Below are 23,502 nucleotides of genomic sequence, written 5' to 3'. Positions count from 1 at the left end.
CAAAAAACACCTGCTTTTTTTTCCTAATTGAAAAGTATTTTTCACACCCGCTGTAATCAGATTAATGGCCCCAAGAAACTGCTTCTCAGTGAAAATGTGCCTTCTACAACAACAATAGAATAACACAACCTAACATGCCACATCCTGAAACACAGCACGAGGTAGATTTATCATCACCCATAGTTCTCTGGAAGATATACAAAAGGCAGAATCTCAAATAGCATCTATTTTCAACTTTAATGTCTCATCTATAACCGCCCTATGTGGTATCTCATTGTATTTATACCAACACAATAACATTTGCTTCGGAACACAAGGATATCAAGTCATACACATAACTGCTGAGATCCCCTCCTCAGGTCATGACTTGTTTCCTGGTGTGACCATTGAGCACATGCACATGAAACTATCAGACAAGAGGTGCACTAAATAGCTGAACGTTTGTTGGACAGTTCTCTGTAATAAAGTTGCAGAGACAACCATGCCTGGATTATCTAAGAGTCCAGAGGGCCAACAGAGAGTGATCCGCCTAACATGTATTTGCCCACTGCTGGTATTTCGCATTTGTGTGCTGCTGCCGCCCTGCAACATGGGGCAGGCACCATGTATTTGCCCACTGATTTGACTTTCACATCTGTGTGCTGCTGCCACCCTGCAACATGGGGTCATGCTCAATGGATGAGATCACTATGTATTTCTTTTTTGCACTTTGAGTATGATGTACCTTTGCACGTTCCATGATGTTGTAATTCTCCTCTTACGCTCTGTAACCCGAAGCACTGAAACTAATCTCTTAAACTTAAGTGCCTACCTATCTCAGGGTTTTGCACTTTATATAAATAAACAAACAAACAAACATGCAGAATACCACCATCACTGCCCAAAATAGCCATCACAAAGACATGGCTCCACCAGGCTTCTGGCCCTGTACTTTCTCTAGCCCTTTGACAAGGTGTGACAGGCCTGACTACCAACGGGGTGGCCTCGCCCTTATCTATACGGAGTCCCTTCAAGCTAGACTCTGTAGCAATTCCACAGAGGAACACCGTAAACACCTTGCGCTAAAACTGACCACATCCCCAACGGACTCCATCACTCTACACATTCTCTACCAGCAACCAAAACATGCAGTCGCTTTCGATGAACATTTCAACCACATACTAGGCAGCACCATCAAATCCACCACTAGAGCCATTATCCCAGGTGACTTCAACCTGGTCCTGTGGGATGTTTTTACCCATGCATCCAAGCCCTACCATAAAACTGTGCAGTACTGGCATGGAAAACATCATGATGGCCAGAACTCCCCAGAGAGTGCACCGGGAAAACATGAAGAATAGGCTGCCACCCATTTTTGCCTATGTTGTGAGCACAGGAGGGCACTGCCTAAAACCACCATTGGGCTACACACACAGTAGCTGAAACCATTGGGAATGGCAATGCTGATTGCCAAAAAGCAACTCAGAACTGTGGGGAATTAATTTTCTTAATCCCAAAAATGGTTGCATTACCAGTACTCACCACTATCAGAAAGCCAGCGTTTTAAAACCACCAGACTTTTGGGTAAAACTGAACAAATGAAACAAAACCAGACCAAGGAAAGACTTGCTAAGAGGTGGATACAATGTAAAACTATATTCTGAAATGACTTGAAGGAAGTAATTATTTAATATATAGGTAAAAATTGTCAGTTTGATTTGAATGTAGCAAACTGGGAACAAAAAGTGACATTTAGCTGAAACCTGGCTTAATGAAACTGAATTCTGCCTGACAACTACCACCGACAGGAGTTGAAACTGGATCAACAGCCACTCTTCCCAGGCCTAGCTGCATCCTGCTGCCCCTTGCCAAAAGAACCTGTAGAACCTCTCTGATTAGATTAGGGGTGGAGCACCTAGGAACTGGAAGGGACCGAAAAATGCAAGTTCCTTGACTCAGGCAAGTGTTATATTGGGGCCGTTGTAAAATAGCTTCCTCTTGGGAGAAACTGGGGGGCAGCTGTGCCTCTGTGAACAAGCTGGCTTGGGGGAAGTGGATAAACCAGTTATTCCACCATGTGATGTGGGAAGCCACAACCCTTTTTAACCAGGGCATAATTTAAAAAAAAGATGGATAATTCATAGTACGGACTTGTCAGAATTATATAAGTAATACCATTATTCTTGTGATTTTTCAGTGCACATTTTAAGAGGCGTTAGGACCCTGTGGTGTATTCTGGGGGGTTGCTAGCGGAAAATAGGGTCTTACTCCAAATGTCTGCATTTTAAAAATCTGACACTTCATCAATTAATGTCCATACTCCTTGCGCACATGTGTGTAATTTTGGGTAAATGTCCGATATTGCAAAACCAGTTAGAAAGCGCAAAATGTTGTCATTTTTGAATGCAAGCCCCCAGGAAGATCAGAGGCGGACAAGCATGGACCATAAGGAATATATAATGTGTACATGTAATTTCAACAAATTGTGTATCTGGGAAAGATGTATTTGAATCAAATATAGATTTGTGGGCAAACTGACCATGGGAGGATCCTTTGACCCATAAACAGACCTCATCATGATGACAATCCATTTCCTTCCCCCAATCATGGGAGAGGGGAGAACTGGGCCAATGACAAGTAGAGAGGGGCAGGCTTAGCTAGGCCCCGGTACACACCCATTTTCAAAACACATAAAAAGAGACTGCTGGGACAGGTAGAGACATTCAATTCCATTTGCTGCGGAGCATGCTGACCGACGACTTCACAACCAGAGATCCAGACTTCAAATCCATCAATCTCCAGAACCTGTAGCAGAAATTAACTCCAGAATTTGTAGCAGAGAGGTCTGAATCCACCAGCTGAATCCTCTTCAGCAGGCCTCAAAACCAACCAAACTATTCAACAGCCGGGCGAGCTGTTTGAATTTTGCCAAGAATTTTTGCAAGAACCTGTAGCAGTATCCAGAAAGCAGTGCTGTATCCGAAACCCGAGAGAACCACAAACCAGACCGTTGTGAGCAGATCCGGTGCTTGACAGACACAGAGAGCAGACCTGACCCAGATAGCCGGGACTTCAGAACCACCCGCCGGAAATCCCGTCCAACCTGACCAGACCGTGACGAGGCCTATTTCAAATTGATATTGTGAGTACCTAGCAGAACTGTGCAGAACCAATCTCTTAGTTAAAATAATCTAATCCAAACTATTTTAACCTAAGTAGAACAGCCTCCTAGAAATCGTGTCATCTGTCATTTTTGAAGCTGCACAACTGTCACCTGTCAATTCTGCAGCTGCAAGCTGTCACCTGTCATTTTGAGTTTACTTTAAATACGAAAAACTACCTTTATTTAATGGGCTAGGAACTAAATTTTGGCACAATTTCTCCACTTGTCAAAATAGCAGCTCCATTCTTTCTTTTGTTAAAATTTGTTTGCAATCTGCTAATCATTCATAGAGTATTGTTAGAGTGAGCCTGAACTAATATAAAGTAGCCATCACCTACCCTGAACCTCTAGAGGGAATTAAAAGCAATTTTAGCACCTTTTCACTTCCTTGCAAACCACATTAAAGTAATTCGCCTGTGTTTAAAACTCATCCCTGTTTTCTCTAAGCTTGCTGGGGGAACTGGAACTGGAATTGCATTATAAAGTGTGATTTGTTGGGATTCTTGAAGACTGTGTGCTCTCCTTCCGTTTCTTGTATTGCATAGGGGGGAGTGAATTGTCAAGGAAAAGTGATTACATTGCCTTTTGTTGAAGCCATATCAAGTTATTTTCTGTACTGCATTTCATTCATCATTGCATTGTCCTTGAAGCCATAAAAGCACTCTCAGCTACCTCATCCTCTATACTACTCCTAAATAATCAAGTGTACCACTGTAACATTACCCATTGTGGATCCACATCATATGTCTCAGTGTACTATCAGATAATAATTTATTATAAAAGTGTGATATATATATATATATATTGTTTAATTTTTCAAATAAACCTTTTAATTTTCAAAACAAACCTGCTTCTTGGCTCAGTGGGGTCAGGGGTATTCTAAGAGGGGGGTGTTATACAAGGGTTGTCATCCAGAGTACTGAACTGAATATAAACATAAATCAATAAGGGTTTTCCTCAGCATTCCAGACTAGGGATTGACTTAGCTGTAGTGTTGATTGAATATCGCTTACAGTCCTACATGACCCCTCTGATGCAGCAGCCACCACTGTAGCAAATGCACTTTCAGACCTTGGCTTCACACATTGCATATCCTCTCCCACCCACCACAAAGGCAGAACCCTCGAGCCATGTCACCATCGCCTCTAGCACTTCATGCCCATGGTCGGACCACCACATCATCAGCTTCTCCTACCCACCCCTTAAAAACCCATCGGCCCATCGCCTACACTACCACCTATTCTGTCTAGTAGCTCGAGACTAATCACCAAAGACTCCATCTCCCCTTCACTCTAACCCCTTACTTCAGTACCTCCAGAGGGAGCCAACCCCCAAGCCCTTGCTGACCTGTATGCCATCACCCTCACTAATGCTATCAACCTGGTTGCCCATCTCATCCCCAGAAAGGCTAAGCCAACCTACCACCTCTACCCCTGGTTCACCTCAGACCTTCAAATCTTGCACAGTAAGAAAAGAAGCATCAGCGGTTTGGAAAAAAACAGCCCACAAAGCTGCTAAAAATAGCCTTTAACAACATTGCCAATCAATACAAGCAAGCTATCACAGATGCAAATGCCCAATAATACAACACTAGAGTTGAGAATGCCAACTCAAACTCTAAGGAATTGTTCAACATCCTCAGAAAACTTGAGACACCCACTACAGTCCCTAAATCATTGACAAAGACAAAACATGGTGTACAAACATTCATAATGCTATATGCCAGAAAATCTCCCCACTACAGAAACAAATTGAACAGAAGCAGAGAAAAAATAATCCCCTAACCCCCCACACCCTTCAAAAGTACACCTGGCACCTGCCTTCAATTTCAGACAATTATCTGAGGCTGAAACAGCCAACATCCTAAATAACCTAAAACCCTCCAACTGTAAGGATGACATCTACCCAGCAGCTACTATCAAAGACTGCTCAGAGCACCTGGTTCCATTCATCACCAAATTTGTAAATGCTTCCTTCACCAGCAACACGATTCCAGTGAGCCTCAAAGAATCCTGGGTCCGCCACCTCAGAATCCTTTCTTAGAGCTTACAAGATGAGAGAATAAAGATGAATCAAGCACACTAAATTCTACTGCACTTAACATCACCAGGACTATACTGATTGTGTTTTTATTTATATGAATCTCTTTGTAAACTTTGTGAATACAAATGCTTTTATGCAACTATCTATGTTCCTGGTACAGGCATTAATGGATATTTAGGAGCCACATTGAGAAGTTGATGTGATTTGTACAATCCGATGTATAATCACCGTGTCAGAAAGTATATGAACTAAGGAATTTGTGCAGTAGGTGCTTTTACATTTTGCAATAACATTTACAATTGGGGGTGAGTGAAGTGAAGTTATATTTATTAAGGCCACGCAAATGCTATCATAGCTGCAGGTGCATAAACATAGTTGGTTTTCTAAACCCAACTAAAGTTAAATGAGAACAGCAGTGGCTTGTGAAAAGGAAAAGATTTGGAGCAGACTGAGCATGTATCAGAAGTGAAATTGGCCTTGAAATAAACCAATCAATGTTAGTGCAAGTTAGAACAAAAGGGAAGGAAAGGGAAGGATAGGGATGCAAGAGTAGCATTATTCAGTGATCAGCATGAGATTCTGACAAGCAGAATCCTGTTCAAAGATTGCAATGGGGGAGACAGGAGCTGGAAAATGACATGAGCTGGCACGGGATGTGGTGAAAGGTTAAATCATATGAAAAAGTTGTGGACATTTAAAGAAAATGTATAGAGGGGCATAGAAATATGAAGGGAGTTGAAATGGAGGAAGAAAAGGGGTTTTAAGGACTTGACTTAATGGTTGGAGTCGGAGCTGGCTGCCGTCTGTTCTGGAGTTGGAATTTCCTGAAGGCTGTGAATGGGGAGGACTCAAGGTTCGGCTCAGGGGTGTTGCTGGTCTGACAAGGACGATCCCACTCCTATCTAGCTGCAGAAAAGGAGATTGCTGGCCATGAGAATGGGGGCGGAAAAGACCCCAGGGGTTGTATGGGAGACAAGGTCCTTTGAGACCGCTTTCCCTCCATTCTAACATCACGTGTGGATTATGACCAGCCACCCATGCGCCTGTGGCTGACCCATATGCATGCACACAGTGACCAAAAAGCTGATCCCATACTCCATTTTGTGCTACAACTAGGCTCCATTTTGTACATAGCACTACAGGCCTCATAGACAACGGGTGCCTGCAGAGCTGCAGCTCTCCCCTCGAGAATCACGCACAGCAAGCCTGTCATCTCCTTCACCCTCCTCCCCTCTGTGTCCCTGCAGAAGGCCTGTTCCCACGGGAGACTGGGCACGAACAAGCTACATGACAAACACTATCTTTCACCTTCCGCAGTCCATCACTGACCTATGAATGACTGGGTAAAGGCGTGGGTTTAAAAGAAAACAATTAACCTCCACAAACATGCCCCGTCCTCTTGCAGACCCCACATTTATGATATACACTGTGGATAACCCCCCAACCTTGTTCTCCCTTTTGAAGTAACCAATATGGATTTTATGCCTGTGTGCCACCCTGGTTCACCCACACTGCTAATCCCTCTGTGATGGTTATAAATCCTCTCATGTAAATGTGTATTAAGGAGCTAAAATCCTGAAAACGAAACAAGAAGTTCCTCACCTATTTTCAATGCTCATAAGCTATTAGTCATATGCCCAAGCTCCATACTACTGAACGAATCTTGTATTTTTCTGCATGATATGCTGATTTACTAATTTAATGCAATAGAAGGCACACATTCCAAATGTTCACTAACTTTTCAAATGTGGGGTAGGATTGGAACAGGCATGGTGCAAAGGGGGGCCCATTTGATCTGAGATGGGGTGAAACTGATTTGGGAACACGGGAGGAAAAGGAATGAAATATATCATGCAAATAATACAGTCGGCACTTGTATATCAATGTCCTCCACTGCCCCATATAATCACTTTGAGTTCAATATACTTGCAATGAATGACCAAGACCCCTCTGAACTTTCCTGGTTAAATGATTTTCCTGACACAACTGTATCACTTGGACCTGACACAGCAGAGGATGACACAACTGAGCCATACGAGATGCCCAAACACATAGAAAATGATGGTGAAAAAACTGCGGAAAGAATCATGGCACTATATAATGAGTGGGAAAGGGGGGGGCAGGCGGGCTACCCTTAATGCAGCAAGCTGAAAAGAAAACTGGGGGGCACATGGGAGAAAATATGAGACGGAAAAGGGAGGTGGGACGGAGAAGCTATGATGAATATCACGGGTTGGGATTAGATACAATAGAGGACCCGCAACACCCACACCAATCCAATCAATGGTACACAGACATGAGTAACACTGCAAAACAAACAACAAACAAGAGTTTTTATGTGTGCTCTCTGATACCCCATGCCTCTGGTACTCCTAAAATACTGTTACCACAAGAGACGTCTATTGCAGATGCACAATATCTCCTTCATCTTGCACAATGCAGAATTAGAAACACTTTTCAAGCACACAACGTCTATTTGAAATGCTGCAGAACGAAAAGACTTGTTATTCGAAACCCAAAGGAGTGATATGTCTGAAAGAACCCTTATAAGTGATAAAAGGAACAATATATGTGGACAATAAATGACAAAACAAACAGATAACATGCAGAGCAGAGGCACTACGAGGGCTGGCGGAAGCGACGTTACAATGAATCCAACGAACACGGCCCCAATATGGAATAAACACATCTCAAAGTTAACGTGGGTGACGGCCCTTGAAAAACCATTCAAGCTGCAGAAAGAGATAAATTATGAACTTTGTTTTCTTGGAGAGGGGAAAGTAAACATGGGCACAAACAAGAACTGTAATAAAACACTCATCATCCCAGACATGAAAAAAGGAACTGCCGCCTTTATGGACACATACTGGGTTTGCGGCAAACAGTCATACCTTCACCTTCCACAGTCATGGAGGGGCACGTGCTCCTGGAAACATTGCATTCCCACTCTGATGGTGATGCCCGCAAGCCATATCCAAAGGGAAAAACAATTGACATCTGCCAATAATCGAGAACCAGTGCAGCCAGCAAAAGACGCTCCCATGTATGCCATATATGAAGGAAGCATGCATAACACAGTCTCACGAAAAAAGAGATCCTCGAACTACATCTCCAAGTCATCTTCCAAACTCTTGGCACAGATTCCGGCTGTTTAATTCCACTGAGACATTTTTTGCGTCCCTCATTCCAAGCATCCAAGCGCAGGCCAATGCAAAATGGCTCCAAATCACTCGCTGGGAGCTGATCCAATTGGCAAACGACACAGAAGAAGGATTCAATGTGATCAAGGTGGAGCTAAGGGCCCTGCGGTTGATGACAATGCAGAACGTGTATGTTATAGACCTGTTGACAGCCAAGGAAGGAGGTGTTTCTGAAAAATCGGGAGCGCATACAATGGCGCAGACAATGGAACTTTGTCCCATGTAATAGCAGCCGTGCATAACTTTGGCGAGCGGATGAAAGAGGAAGGAGGGGTACAGCCAGGTACCTGGTTCAACAACATGTTTTCATGGGTACCGTCGTGGCTTGGAATGACCATGAAGCTGCTGACACCTGCCATTGTTTTTCTTCTTTTTATTTTTTGTGTGTACCAGTTAGGATTTAGGTGTTGCACAAACGCAGTACTAACGGTGCAATGATGATGGTGACAATGGGCAACGCAAAAGGAGTGGTGCAGATGACACAAGAGGCACAAGTACTAACAGGGGATGACTCAGGACCAAAATATAGATCGACAGCCATATATAACGATGGATACATTGTAGACAGGCTACATCACACCACAATAAAGGAACCCCATGAGCTAACATGGTATGACAAGGTATGGGTGGACTTGGAGGGAGATGGGGGATGTATCTATATGACTTGCACACCCGATGAGTATGACAGGGCAGGGGAGAGCCTCAGAGCAGTGTGCAGGGCATGAATGCCCCAGAAAGTAGAACCCGCATGGGAGGGGGCAATGGCTGAGGATGAAGAGTGTAAGAGGCTGGAAGAGTTGCAGTATTCGTTACTTAAGTAATAAAAGGGGGGAATGTATTGGAGGCAAGGTCCTTTGAGACCCCCTCCCCTCCATTCTAACCCCACGTGCGGATTATGACTTGTCCACCAGCCACCCATGCGCCTGTGGCCAGGGATGTGGGATGCTGCGGGTCGATCCATATGCATGCACACAGTGACCAAAAAGCTGATCCCAGACTCCATTTTGTGCTACAACTAGGCTCCATTTTGTACATAGCACCACATGCCTCATAGACAACGCGTGCCTGCAGAGCTGCAGCTCTGCCCTCTAAAATCATGCACAGCGAGCCTGTCATCTCCTTCACCCTCCTCCCCTCTGTGTTCCTGCAGAAGGCCTATTCCCACGGGAGACTGGGCACGAACAAGCTACATGACAAACACTGTATCTTTCACCTTCTGCAGTCCATCACTAACCTGTGAATGACCGGGTAAAGGCATTGGTTTAAAAGAAAACAATTAATCGCCACAAACATGCCCCGTCCCCTTGCAGACCCCACACCTTGTTCTCCCTTTTGAAGTAACCAATATGGATTTTATGCCTGTGTGCCACCCTGGTTCACCCATACTGCTAATCCCTCTGTGAAGGTTATAAACCCTCTCCTGTAAATGTGTATTAAGGGGCTAAAATCCTGAAAACGACACAAGAAGATCTTCACCTATGTTCCATGCACATAAGCTATTAGTCATGTGCCCAAGCCCCATAGTACTGAACACATCTTGTCTTTTTACACATGTTTTGTTGATTTACTCATTAATGCAATACAAGGCATACATTACAAATGTTCACTAGCTTTTCAAATATACGTGTGTTCACAAAAATGATTAATTTGCATACTGGTCCGAATGTATATAATGTAAAACAGTAAAGCTACAAGACTGTTGTTGATAGAATTTACTTTGTAACATGGTACTCATGATAAATGTAAACGTGTAACCTATAACAATGTTCATAAGCTTGCATACTGTTCAATGTACTTGTAACTACACTGGCTTAATCCTACCCTGCATTCTAAATTACATATATGTAGCCCTGTAAAGTAAACAAGCTAGAAGCAATAGGGTTCTCTCTCTCTCTCTCTCTCTCTCTCTCTATGTTCTCCCGCAGTACTGTGCACGCAGCCCCCACCTTCCTCCCGTCTCAGGTCAGGCTGAATGCTAAAGGCCCTTTTTCTCATTTACAGTGTGATGTAACCTCTCACCCCTCCACTAAGCCTGCACCAGGCATTCACCCTTCCCTAAGACCCTAGCCCCACAATAACACCATAAAATACGGTTCACACCCGAGACCTTGGTTAAGAGAAATGTGGGCAACAAGCCTCTCATCCCACCCTCTTATGATGAACCAGTCATGTGGCCTTTGGCCAGATAGCACCCAAGCTCACCCCAACCCCGACTGACCTTGGTGGCAGTATATTTTAATCGTGTACTAACATACTATAAAGTTGTCCCCCACTTGATCTACCAAAGTAGAATGATAGAGGCATCCCTCACATGTGCCCCCTGATCGAGTACCTGAACATATGAAGCAGCCCCTTTATTGCATAGTGTTTTTTATGATGATGAGATAAGAACACCCAGAGTTATGTGCTATTTTTCTTGTGATGTTAGATTAACATCTTGTAGGATTTACAGGGCATTATGAATTATGATGAACACTGAATGAGTATGTGTTGCCACAAGGGCAAATGTCACTGCAGCTAAAATGTATCAATTCAAACATCTCCTCATTCGACACTCCACCCCGATGAGCCCAGCTGACCTCCAATCATCACTGTGAAACCACGTGGAGCCTCACCAATCCTGGAGCTTCGATATTATATAATCCATACTGTCCAGTCCCCAATCTCATCGATTCTTGTAATCCCTAGTTCCCGCTTCATAGGTGACGTGGATTTGTAACAAAATGTGAATGTTAGCTGATGTCTAACAGAGCGCTCTCTGAGTTTGCAGAGTTCTCTGCTTGCCCTATTTTGGTTTTTGGATAAACCTACTGTTTACCTTCACCCGTACTTGGTCTTGATCTCATTCCCTCCTGGGGTGTGTCCATTATTGACTCTCACTGGGGAGTGATTGCTGTATTTTTTGGGGATTCTTTCTTTCAGGGAGACGGCCAAACTAACATACAAGAGGGACAAGAAATCATTTGAATGGTGAATATGGAAGATAAATACATAAATAAATAAAATCTCTCCAGCAGAATAAATGGCAAGGTGCCCCATTTGACTAACCTTGATGGTACCAAAAGGTCAATGAAGTAAGCTAGATTTAAAATGTCGAGTTGGAGTTTTTCCTTCTATTGCAGAGGATTAGAGTATAACAAGCCATCCAATATTAAATGAACAGGAGAAGATAACAGAAAGTTGAACGTTCATATATATATTTGTAGTAACCAAAGTTTGCTGAAATCTAACCAATCGTATATGTATTAAATGCCATGGTAAAGTAGATGTTGATTTGCATGTGTGCCTTAAAATAACTGTTTTGATCTGAGTTGGTGTTTGTGCACAGCAGATTCATGTAACCAAAGTGATTGATTAAAACTGGATTGTGTGTATAAAGTGCATACGTGTAAAATGGTGTAGCAGTCTTTATTTGCATCTAGAGGTGAATGTTAGAGAGTTTATGAACTAAGACATTTGTGCAGTAGGTGCTTTAACATTGTGCATTAACATTTATAATTGGAGGGTGAGCAGAGTGAAGTTAGATTTACTTAGGCCATGCAAATTCTGGCATAGTTGAAGGTGCATAAACATAGTTGAGTTTCAGAAACCCAAGTAACATTAATTAAGAACAGCAGTGCCTTGTGAAAAAGAGAATATTTAGAGCAGACTGAGCATGTAGCAGAAGTGAGATTGGCCTTGAAGGAAACCAATCATGGTTTGTGCAAGTTAAAACAAGAGGGAAGGAAAGGGAAGGAAAGATATGTAAAAATAACATTATTCTGCCAGCAGCATGTGATTGTGTCAAATGGAATCCTGTTCAAAGGTCGCATTGGGGCGAGGTAGGAGCTGGAAAATTACACAAGCTGGCATGTGATGTGGTGAGAGGGGCAAAGTAATAATGGCAGTTGAAATATGGGAAGGAAAGGGGGTAAGGGATTTGACATGGTTGTCAGAGTCGGAGCTGGCTAGTGATTGGGTTGGAATTTTCTGAAGGTTGTGACTGGGGAGGATTCAAGGTTCACCTCAGGGGCTGTGGTCTGAAAAGGATGATATGAGTTCTATCTAGCTGCAGGAAAGGAGATTGATTGCTGTGGGAGCGGGGAACAACAGACCTGAGGTGAGACGGCCCATCTAAGGTACAGAGGGATAGGAAATAATTTGGATGGTGAGTATTTAATATAAATAATTACAATCATTACTGCAGAATAGTTGGCAAGGTGTCAGGTTTGAGGAAAAGGAACACTTCATTAACCTTCAGGGTCCGAAAAGGTGAAGGAAGTAAGCTGGATTTAAAGTTTTGAGTGGGAGTTTTTCCCATTATTGCAGAGGGGTAGAGTATAAGGGAGAATCACAGAAAGTTGAAAAACAAAGGTTCATATATATAATTGTAGTAATGAATGTATGCTGAAATTTAACAAATTGTATATGTTTTGAATGCCACACCAAAGTAAATGTTGATTTGCATGTGTGCCTTAAAATAACTGTTTTCCTGTGAGATGCTGTTTGTGCACAACAGATTTATGTAACCAAAGTGATTGATTCAAGCTCATGAGACTGTGGGCCTCATTCCGAGATTGGAGGTAGCCATGGCGCTAATAGCGCCATGGCTGCCTCCAATAACGGTACCGAGTCCGCCCTCATTCAATGGGGATTTACCGGTCTAGTCGGACCTTTGCGGGACCGGTAAATCCCCATTGAAAATACCATTCCCCATTCCCATTGAGCCCCCATAGGGCTCAATGTGAATGGGGAAGGTGCAAATAACGGTACCGCGATTTGCGGTAATCGTTATTTGCTCCCTGGACCCTTTGCGGCTACTGCTAAGGCTGCCTTAGCGGGACCCGCAAAGGGACCTCGGAATAGGGCGCAAAGCGATTACCGGCACTGGTGTCCTGACTGGTGCCCGGTATCCCTTTACGCCCAACTCATAATGAGGCCCTGTGTGTATGAAGTTCATAGTTGCAAAATGGTGTAGCAGTCTTTATTTGCATATAGAGGTTAATAAATCAAGATAGCAACATTGCAGTAGTAAATCTGTGTTTAAACAATTATTATTGAAAATATTAAGAATACAAGATTTGAACAGTACTTAGGACATCATAGTATGGTGCAAATAGGGATTACAAAGTAATATTATAGCAGGATGCCCATAAATAATATGATTAGAAACAATATGAAAACCCTGTATAATGAAGATGAGGAAATAAGCACAAATGCAGTTAAGCTGCAGATTAGGATAAACAAGTAGATACATATGTTACTTATAATTGAGAACTTGAATGCATACACTAGACAAAACAGGACTAACATGAAACATGTGGATGGGAAAAGGGGGGGGGCAATAATGAATGTGAAAACCAGTGTTATAATCATTTTCTAATGCCTGAAACTAAGCTTCACTCAGAAAAACTAGAAATGATTGCCAATTCAATGTTTACGCAGTAGTTGTGGGGACGAGGTATTGAATTTTTCCATCCTATGAATATTGCAAACTGAATTGCACCATACTTTAAAATGAACACTCCTGAGGTCCTTCCAATTACAAGTAATAGTTTGAAATGCAATAACCAAAAATAGGTCGAGAAGGTAACAATTATTCTTATTTATAGCGGGTTGGATACTTTTACTACCATGAAATAAAACTGTAAAGGAAAACAAAGATTGAATCTTGAAAATAAGTTTTAGAGTTGACCACACCTGTTTCCAGAACCTTGGGCATATATACACTAAAACAAAATATGTTTAAACATCCCCTTATTGCAAAGACAGCTCCAACATTCATCGTTATGAGATAGGCCTCTTTTGAAAAGCATTAATGGAGTGACATATGCCTTATGATGAAAGAAGAACATTGTTAGAAGCAGACTAGCTGACACAATTGTCTTGGAAATGTTGGACCGTACACATGTCAGCACCTTTGGGAGACATTGAGAGAGCAATATTGATTCCACGCTTCTAGACATTTAAGTAAAATCCCCTCCATTGGTACAGAAGAACTAGCTTTGTATAACATGGCCGCTGTAACCTCAGGGTTAGATAAAAGAAGTAACCTTTGTGTAGAAGCGGTACTTACATTACATATCAGAGTATTATAATTTTCCATAATAGCCTCCAGAAGCCTAGCATATTGCTGTAAAAGAGACAATGAGCAATTACATTTTGCTATACATTCATCAAAGGTAAGAGGAATACCTTGATTAACCAATTGTCCCACGTAATTGATGCCGAGAGAAAGCCATGGCCTCCAACATAGGGTTCCTTTACAAATTATTTTTAGGGGGTGTTAGGGAGAATTCTCAAACATGTGCTAATTCCCTCCACCTTAGAGACCCCCAGCAACTTTGCTGGATTTTGAAGACTTGATTTTCTTAACCTGGAGAGAGTGAGACCCTTTTTCCCACTCTCTCATGTTTTTTAATGTGATTTTATACACTGTGTTTCATTTTGGTTATGGAGTCTAACCAACTTCATAGGCATCATCTTTTACAATTGTGCCACAAAGCACCTTCAGTGCAGTGCCACAGGGAAGTCTCCCAGATTTCCCAAGGTTTAAATACCTTCTCTGGGATCAAAAATTGTTTCCTAGAGCAGTAAATTGAAAATGACTTTACTTAGCATTGTACTTGGTAGACCCAGCACACCCGCTCTTACAATAGAGTGCTGGAGGGGTTACTTAGTACCCCCTGTGTCTAAATGCTCATGTAACATTTTTTATGTTACCCATTCCTCAATTGACTGGCTGGTGGCCGTGGTTTCGTTTTGAACTACCATGGTTTGCATTTACCACAACCGTTCATGGCTCCGGTAAAGTAACCGTGGGAGCCATCTTTTTCAAAATGGCGTTCAACCATCTTTGCTAAAATGGTGCCTGGTCTTCTTTTTTTGCCAGGTCTTTGTAGAAAGGTCCTTCACGAGAGTTTCTCTTTGCGGCAAACCAGGTTTGGCCTCTTTGTTCATTTCGCCTTTGGCAGGGTTTCTGAGAGAAACCTGCCTCTGGCTAAAGAGTGTCTGAGGTAGGCAGGAAGTGAGGGAGGTGCCCGAAACTGCCTGTGCTTAGTCTCCTAGGAGACCCAAATGCACTCTGTGGTGATTGGCTGGCTGACTGTCCAGCAAGGACAGCCACCCTGCTGGGTGAGTGACAGTTAGGCTGGAATGAATGGGAAGAGAACTGATTATAAGGCAAGTCTTTTGGCTTGGAAGGCAGAGTTGACCACTGGATGAAGGAACCGAAGAAGAGCTTGAAGAGGATGCCTGCTGTAACTCCTGGAACATTGGTTTGTCCAGTGAAGCCCTGCTGCAGTGACTAATTGCAAGTTTGCATCGACAGAGAAGCCCCTGCAAGGATGACTTCTCCCTCTGAATTGGTGGGATCAATCAACTCCAACATAAGCAGCCTAGACACCAATCTCAGAGCTGGTTGAATTTCCTCAGAGTTTCTGCAGGCACTGTATAGCCAGGGAGAGGGACACCAGATTGTGTGTGTTACTTTTAAGCTGGCCTAAAACATTTTGAAGATCCTCTGGACAGCAGAGTGCGGGACCCCAGAAGTAAGGACAGTCCACCTTGACAGCCAGGAACCGCACTTATTGCTATTTGCTGTACCGCAAGGAGCTGAAACGCGAAACAGCCACTGAATGTAAAGTTTGCCGGTTGCCAGTTTTGACAGTGCCAGTGCAGTGCAGGTGTCCCCAGATGTACTCCCTCTTGTCCCCACGACTGAGGCCCAGGAACAGTGAGATCTGCAGAGCTGCACAGGATGGAAGTCATCAGCTGCATCTTTTCTTCTTTACGAAGGTACTGTAAAACAAGTCTAAGAGAAATTACCTCTTACTGCGGAAGTGCTTGTAACTTCTGCAACTCACAAGTCTAATCAGCTTGTGGCCCTACATTTGATTATTCTTTTTTTATCAAGGACTCCTGAGAATGTGTGCAAAAACTTTTCTGTTTACTTACCTGAAGTGCAGCATCCTATACAAAGACTTTTATCCATTGACTTTGGCTTAGCCTATTTGAATTGAATAACTCTTCTAAGTGCTATCTGAAAGTATTTGTCCTGCTTAAGAATATTTGTAAGTTCTTGTGTTTTAATATCCTTTGCCTTTTACCCACTTTTAAGAGTGTTCTGAATGCCAACAGTAAGATATTAATGTCCCCAGCACGATTGTTACTGAAGTCACCTGTGGGGTGTAGGTTGTGTCTGTGGGCTATCCCAAAAGGGTCTTGTCTGATTCAGAAACTCAGAGTGTACCATACTGAAGCGTATGTGTATGTTACTAGTATATTGCTCCCTTCTAAAGAAGGCTTTTTAACTGACTGATAAATAAATTAATAATTGTTTATGCAAGAAACCTTCAGTGTAAGAGTTTATTTGAATACCTCTAATTGTGAATCTTCATGTAACTCCAGTACAGCTCACATTTCCCACCTTGAGATAAGCCTGGCTGCTCCACATGCTACCAAAAATGTGTAGTAGAAGCTTATACCAAAGGTTGGGTTGCCTATACCTGTACACATAGTTGTTTGTAATGTTCCCAGAGGGTACTGCATTCAAACTTTGCTTAACACTGGTGGCAGTCAGGGAGGATATATTGTAGAGTTGTTACATTGAGAGTTTGCTTTACCTTTGTTCAACTAAAAACCTTCACAAGGCTAAGCTCCACTAGAAAAGCAATTGTAACATGCCAGATATGGATAACTTCAGACAGGAAGCCCTGATCATTTTGACAATGGAGCAACTGAAAAAAATGTGTAAAGTCAGGTCTCTCCCTGTTAAAAGAAAGATAAATTAACTAATTGCAAGATCGTTGAATAATCAAAGTCTGGGTAGTGGGCCTGTCACACCTACTACCCTAGGAAATGTGGAAAATGATGAGGATGATGATGATTCAGAGTCTAACTCTAATATTGTTGAAGATTCAGAAGAGTTAGAAGTGTCTCAAGAAGAGAGCCCCTCTTTACCTCAGCAGGCCCTTATTCCTCAACCTTTAGCCACAGGGACCCTACCAGGTCCAGTACTGAGTCCAGAATGTGTCACTCTTGAAAAGTGAGACTTGAGTTAGAGTTTAAAAGATTACAAGTCCAAGTTGAAACCAAACATCAGGATCTCAAACTAAGGGAAATGGAATCACAACATGATCTTGAAATGAAGAAATTGTCTCTTGAACCAATTTCTATCCCAGAGTCTTCTAGGTCTTCCAGTCCTAAGAGACCTCACATGCCTAAGGAAGATGTGAGTATATATGAGGAGAAATTTGATATTTTGGATTGGTTGGGTGCTTTTTAATATAACTATGGGATTCAGGGTTTCACAGGGAATCAGATGATTCCTTGGCTTTTGTCAAGGCTCCCCCAGGTTGTAACTGATGGTGTAATGGAGGTGGGGGAACTTGAAGAGTGTGAAAATGTGAAGCTAGCTTTGATAGCTAGATTAGGGAAAACTCCTTCCCAGTACCTTAAGAGGTTTAGGACCCTCAGAGAGACTGACAGTACCCCTTGGGCTACCTAGATGTGTGAATGTTTGAAAAACTTAGATGGTTGGGTTAAGGGTTACAGAGTGAACTCTTTTGAAGGAATGATACATCTGTTTTTGTTGGAATCTATTTTTGATGCTTGCTCTCCATGAGCTGAGACAGCACTTTGCTGACTCTAAAGAGATTTATCCTAAGAAGATAGCAATATCTGTTGACTTGTGGGTTGCCAACAGGGCTACTCACAAGCTTCTTTCTGGGGCCACTCATACAAAGGATGAGGGGAAGCAGCACAAGAAAGATGACAAAAAGAATTCTAAAACCTCCAATCCAAAAGAGGGTCACAATCAGAAGAACGGTAAGCCACATGGGAAACAAGGTCAGTCTAGTGAAACCTCTGGTGCCAAACCAGAGGGAGGTCAGCAGAAGGCCCCATTTGTCAAAACATTTGGACAATGTTATGCTTGTGATTCAACTGAACATGTGAAAGGGGAACCCAGATGCAAGGATAAACCTTCAGGGGCCCACACTGCCTCCTTAGCCTTCATCCCTGAGGGAGAAGTCCATGTGGCAAGTGGCACTTTCATCTATTGGCTGAAGACCCCATTGGAGTCTCTGCCAGTGTTTCTTTAGTGTCCCTGGGTCTGTGGGAACAGGAGAATACAGATGTATATAACTATATACCTGATAACAGCAAAGAATACTACAAGGACAGTGTACTTGTAAATGGTCAGGAGACCCTGCCATTAGAGACACTGGGGCCAGCATTACAGTGGTGGATGAACACTTCTTCAAACCTGTGGATGTTGCTAAGGCACTCAAAGGTCCCATTAAGCTTGCTGGAGGCCCTATCCAGATGGTTCCAATGCTACCAGCTCTCATCCAGTGCAACAACATGACTGTATGAATACATGTTAGTGCACAAAGTGAGGTGCCTGGGAGAGTCCTGCTGGGGAATGACTTAAAAACTCTTGGAGTTGTATCAAGCACCCCCAGGCCTTCCAGTAAAAGGAAGTAGGAGCAGACAAGGAAGGCCAGAGAGCTCACTTTAAATGACTCTAAGTGGGTTGTTACAGAAGAACCTATAACACCAAGTCCACAGGAAAAGCCAACCTGCATTTTTAAGAAGAACTAGACAAAAGGGAAACCCAAGGTCTCAGGAAACAAGAAAGATAGCACTCCTGTGCATATCTAACCAGAACATCCCCAAGAGGACAGTCCAAGGTCACACCTGTGACTACTCAACCAGCTGAGGCTGAGTGTGAGAACCAACCAGGAGAAGTTGAGTCAGCTGCTGAAGATTCAGAGCTGGAAGAAGACCTTCCCCCTGTTGGAAATCTGGATCCTAAAGACCATCCTGAGCTGCAGTCTTTGCTGGCAGAAGGTGGCCCCTGTATGGCAGACTACAGCAGAGGTCAAAGAGAGAGTCCTACTCTTGAAGGACTTTGCCAACAGGCAGCTTTCCAGCGGGTCAAGAGCCAGGGAAGCACAGGTTATACTGGGAGGATGGCCTCCTGTACAGTGAACCTACTGAGTCTACCCCAGGAGATTACAGGAAACGTGTAGTGCCTCAGGAGGTGAGACTTGTAGTGTCCCAGGAGTTCCTACAGTTAGCCAATGAGATTCCTTTAGCTGGTCACTTAGGTTATAAGAAGACCAAGGAAAGGATTTCTCTATATTTCTACTGGCCTAAGTTGTGGTCTGATGTAGATAAATTCTGTAGGAGCTGTCACCTGTGTCAGACATCTGGCAAAAGTGGATCAAGAATGTGGCACCTTTGCTGCCCCTCCCAGTTGTGGGAGCCCCTTTTGAGAGGGTAGGAATCAACATTGTTGGTCCCTTACACCCTTCTACATCTTCAGACAACCGATTTATATTAGTTGTGGAAGACCATGCTACCAGGTATCCCGAGCTTTATCTATGAGGACTGTCACACCTCAAGCCATGGCTAAGGCCCTACTTGGTATTTTTACCAGAGTAGTTTTTCTAAGGAGGTGATCCCTGACAGGAGATCAAATGTTTTGTCCCACTACATGAAGGCCATGTGGAAAAACTGTGGCGTGACCTATAAGTTATCCACAGCTTACCATCCCCAGACAAATGGATTGGTAGAGAGGTTTAATAGAACTATGAAGAGCATGATAGGAGCTTTAGAAGAACCCCTTAGACAAAAGTGGGACCTTCTACTGCCATGCCTTCTCTTTGCTTATAGAGTAGTCCCTCAGGACGGGTTTGGATTCAGTCCCTTTGAGCTTCTCTATGGTCATCCCATTAGAAGTCCATTGGCCCAATTCAAGGAGGCTGATGTGTGAGAAAAAACATTGTACTGGGTGTGTGCAAACCTCTTCTACAATATAGATGTACAATCAATATAATGAAGTGTGCTGCAGTAGTGAGGAAGGGTAGGCGACTTTTCACTGTCACCTGTAACAAAGGCAATATATAGAAATGTATCCTCACATTCAGCGCTCAGTTCCAAAAACAATGGACCAATTGTGTTATAAAGGTGCCAAATGGCTGAGTTTATTAGGGATTCAAACCACTCTGTGTGTAATTAGATTGTCCCTGTGATTAGCTCCAGATGCCGTTAGCACCTATGAGTTGTAAACCAAAAACTAGGTTTAGTAGAAACAAAATTAGCAACTTTTGTACCAAACAGATAGTTAGAAAAAAATTAGCAGCTTTTGTACCCAAACAAATACTTATTGAGGCATATAATGTGAAATCACAAATAGTGATTTGTTGTAAAAATGCCCAAATTTGTATAACATGGGCAGATCGTGATTTAACTTGACATTGTAAACCAACAAGACCATAAGCTGATGTGAATAATCTATTTGAGTGCATCATGGCCAGTTTCCATAAGTGCACAATTGGTCATCATGAAACATATTTTGAGATAGCATTGAAAATCGCCAACATGTGTTTCAACCCTTTAGGGCAGTGTCTCCAACCTTTTTTGGGCTGGCAGCCCCCTGAGCAAAGTTTGGGCAGGCAGGGCCACCCCTAAAGTGCCAGATGGGCAGTATGTCGAAATCACTCTAAACATTTGCGTGCCGTCACCGCACCCTACTCCCAGTACAGACCAAGGGCTCTCCCCACCCTACTCCCACCACTATCCCAGTGCTGCAGCCGATCCTGCTCCCACCACAGTCCCATAACACAAGCATACACACATCCATACACATTTAAATAAAAAATAAATCACCATAAAAATACCTCATGTGGTTGCTAAAATGCTCCGTTCCAGGTTGCTCTGCCCGTATGTGCGAGGAGGAGCAGGAACATCCCCTCGCACATGTATACATGCAGTGCCCCAGCCAGCATTTCCAATGAGCTATGCAAGGCTGACGAAGCAAAACACCCCCAGCGTTGCATGGCTTAGTGATCATGTGGAGCTGGGGAAATGAACTGTCAAAGGCAAACAGAGTTTCCCTTTGACAGTCAGCCAGCCCAGGAACACTCCCTAAGCTGGAAAAAGCAGCTGAGGGAGTGCTCAGTGTTTCACTGGGTTGGCTCCTCGGCTCCTCCATAATGGGTGAGGTGGCCAGTGGGTGGACGCCCCTTCACCCATTATGGATGAGCCGGCAGGTTTGGACTGGCCTATAGGGCAATAGGGCGATGACCGTACCAAAAATGCAAAATGCTAGTGTAGGCCAGTAAAATGGGCCACTTTTTTGGCCAATGTGGGCCAGTTTGAGGACATACTTCAATATGCAGCTAGTAGTTTTGGCCATTGTTGCTGAATAAATATTCTTTAAATATCACCATTTGTTTACATTTGAGCAAAAAACAACCCCCTGGGTACTATTCAAACAGTCTGTGACTAAAGGACTGAATATCCATTTGCAACTGTTGGCCCATTTTTCATTGGTCCAGTCTGACCATGTGAGCTGCCCCTTCCCATTTCCTCCAATCTAAAAGAAAAAAAATGTTGTTTTTTTTTTTTTACATTTCATGCTGGGATCTGGCACCCTCCCCACCCCCACCCCCAGTTTGAATACCTCTGCTCTACGGTCATCTTCAGGGCGCATGTGTATTGATTTATAATGCTGTAGACAAATAACGGCATAGTCATCCATTCATTGTTATGTCAACAGTACAAAAAAATATTTAAAGTTTTGTGAAACCACCAGAGGGAAAGAAAAAAAGGGGGGGGGAAACAAAGACAACTTATATTAATTCATGTTATCTGAGACCACGGGAAGTACATAGGGCCTCATTACAACCCTGACGTTGGACCATGGTGCTATTAGTACCAAGGTCCATGCCGGATTCCGCCATGGTGGATGGCGGATTTACCGCCCCATTCCAAGGTTGGCGGGGCGGTAAATCCCCATTCACCATGGCCCCTTCCCCATTCCCATTTTTGGCCCATAGGGCTCAATGGGAATGGGGAAGGTGCTAATTATGCACCAAGGTCCCTTAGCGGGTTGGGCTTTAACGCCTGCAAAAAGCAGGCGTTAAAGTGTGAATTGGGCGTTAAGGGTTTAACTGCGCCGCAGCCTTTTACGGCGCCGTTAACCCCTTAACGCCAGGGTTGTAATGAGGCCAATAGTGTCTAAAACATTGCATTCGGTAATGGGGTTACCTTGGCTGGTGTGATAACTCAACCGTTATCAGTTTAATATTATAGCATTTATAGTAATTCACTATATTGCAAATGCTATAGCGTGAGTGTAAGTCTTAATTGTGTCGAACGTGCGTAGTGTACTATATGGGGACATTTGGCAACATCAGATACGTGATTTCACCCAAACCACAGTGTGCTTTATTCTGAATACTGTGAAAGTTAGTGGTAGATACCTGCACAGTTCAAAACATCTTTTTGAGAAGAGAGATTTGGTTCATGACCGACTTTATATTGCTTTTCTGGAGCATAGGGTGTGATTCCTTGGTTTGAGGAAAATCTACACGCCTGGAAATGTAATGCATAAATGAGAGATATTTAGTCGGATAGTATTTTACCCTTAAGTTTGGACTCCAATTTAAGTTAAGTATCATTATCATTGGTGCAATAGATACATTAGGTGAATCACCAAAGCTATTGTGGATTACCTGCCATTAGGTGATGCTTCTTTGTAGTGAAGACACTGTGAATATTTGAATGCCGTTTTCCGAATATCTTAATAATGAAAAAAGTTATATGATGTCCTGGTGCTAAGCCATCTATAAAGAAATATAATAATGTGAATACCCTGTTATTTTCACTCAGTCAACAGAAAAGGAAAATGGGTGCAGACAAGTCTTGTCCTAGCTGCTGTTTCCATAAAAAAGAGAGTGATTAGATTGCTGTCTAGACTCACCAAGTGTAGCGCATCATTGCGAGTATCATTCTCTGCTTGATTGCAGAATGCGAAATGCCGTAGCGAGAGCAGGGGGCGTTATCTCCTGCTGTCCTCTTGCTAAGTAAGCAACAGAAGTAACTTCTGGTCACGTGATGTGTCACGTGACGCACTGGTTGCATAGCAACTCCTAAACTGCTGGTGGCCTGGCGACTTTGTGTGTTAGTAATGAAAAATGCTGAAGTTGGTAAAAACTGGCTGGTTTTCCGTCAGCAACTGCTCAGCTTTCAGAAGTGTGCATTGTGTGCACTCGTGTGCAAGTAAAAAATGAATACATAGCATAACGTTCATTTTGAAAGGCAAATCAAGTATTGAGATTCGGA

The sequence above is a fragment of the Ambystoma mexicanum genome, chromosome 6p (genome assembly GCF_040938575.1).
Source record: "Ambystoma mexicanum isolate Mex_15411 chromosome 6p, UKY_AmexF1_1, whole genome shotgun sequence".
In the NCBI taxonomy this organism is placed as follows: Eukaryota; Metazoa; Chordata; class Amphibia; order Caudata; family Ambystomatidae; genus Ambystoma; species Ambystoma mexicanum.
This window is presented reverse-complemented; position numbering follows the sequence as displayed.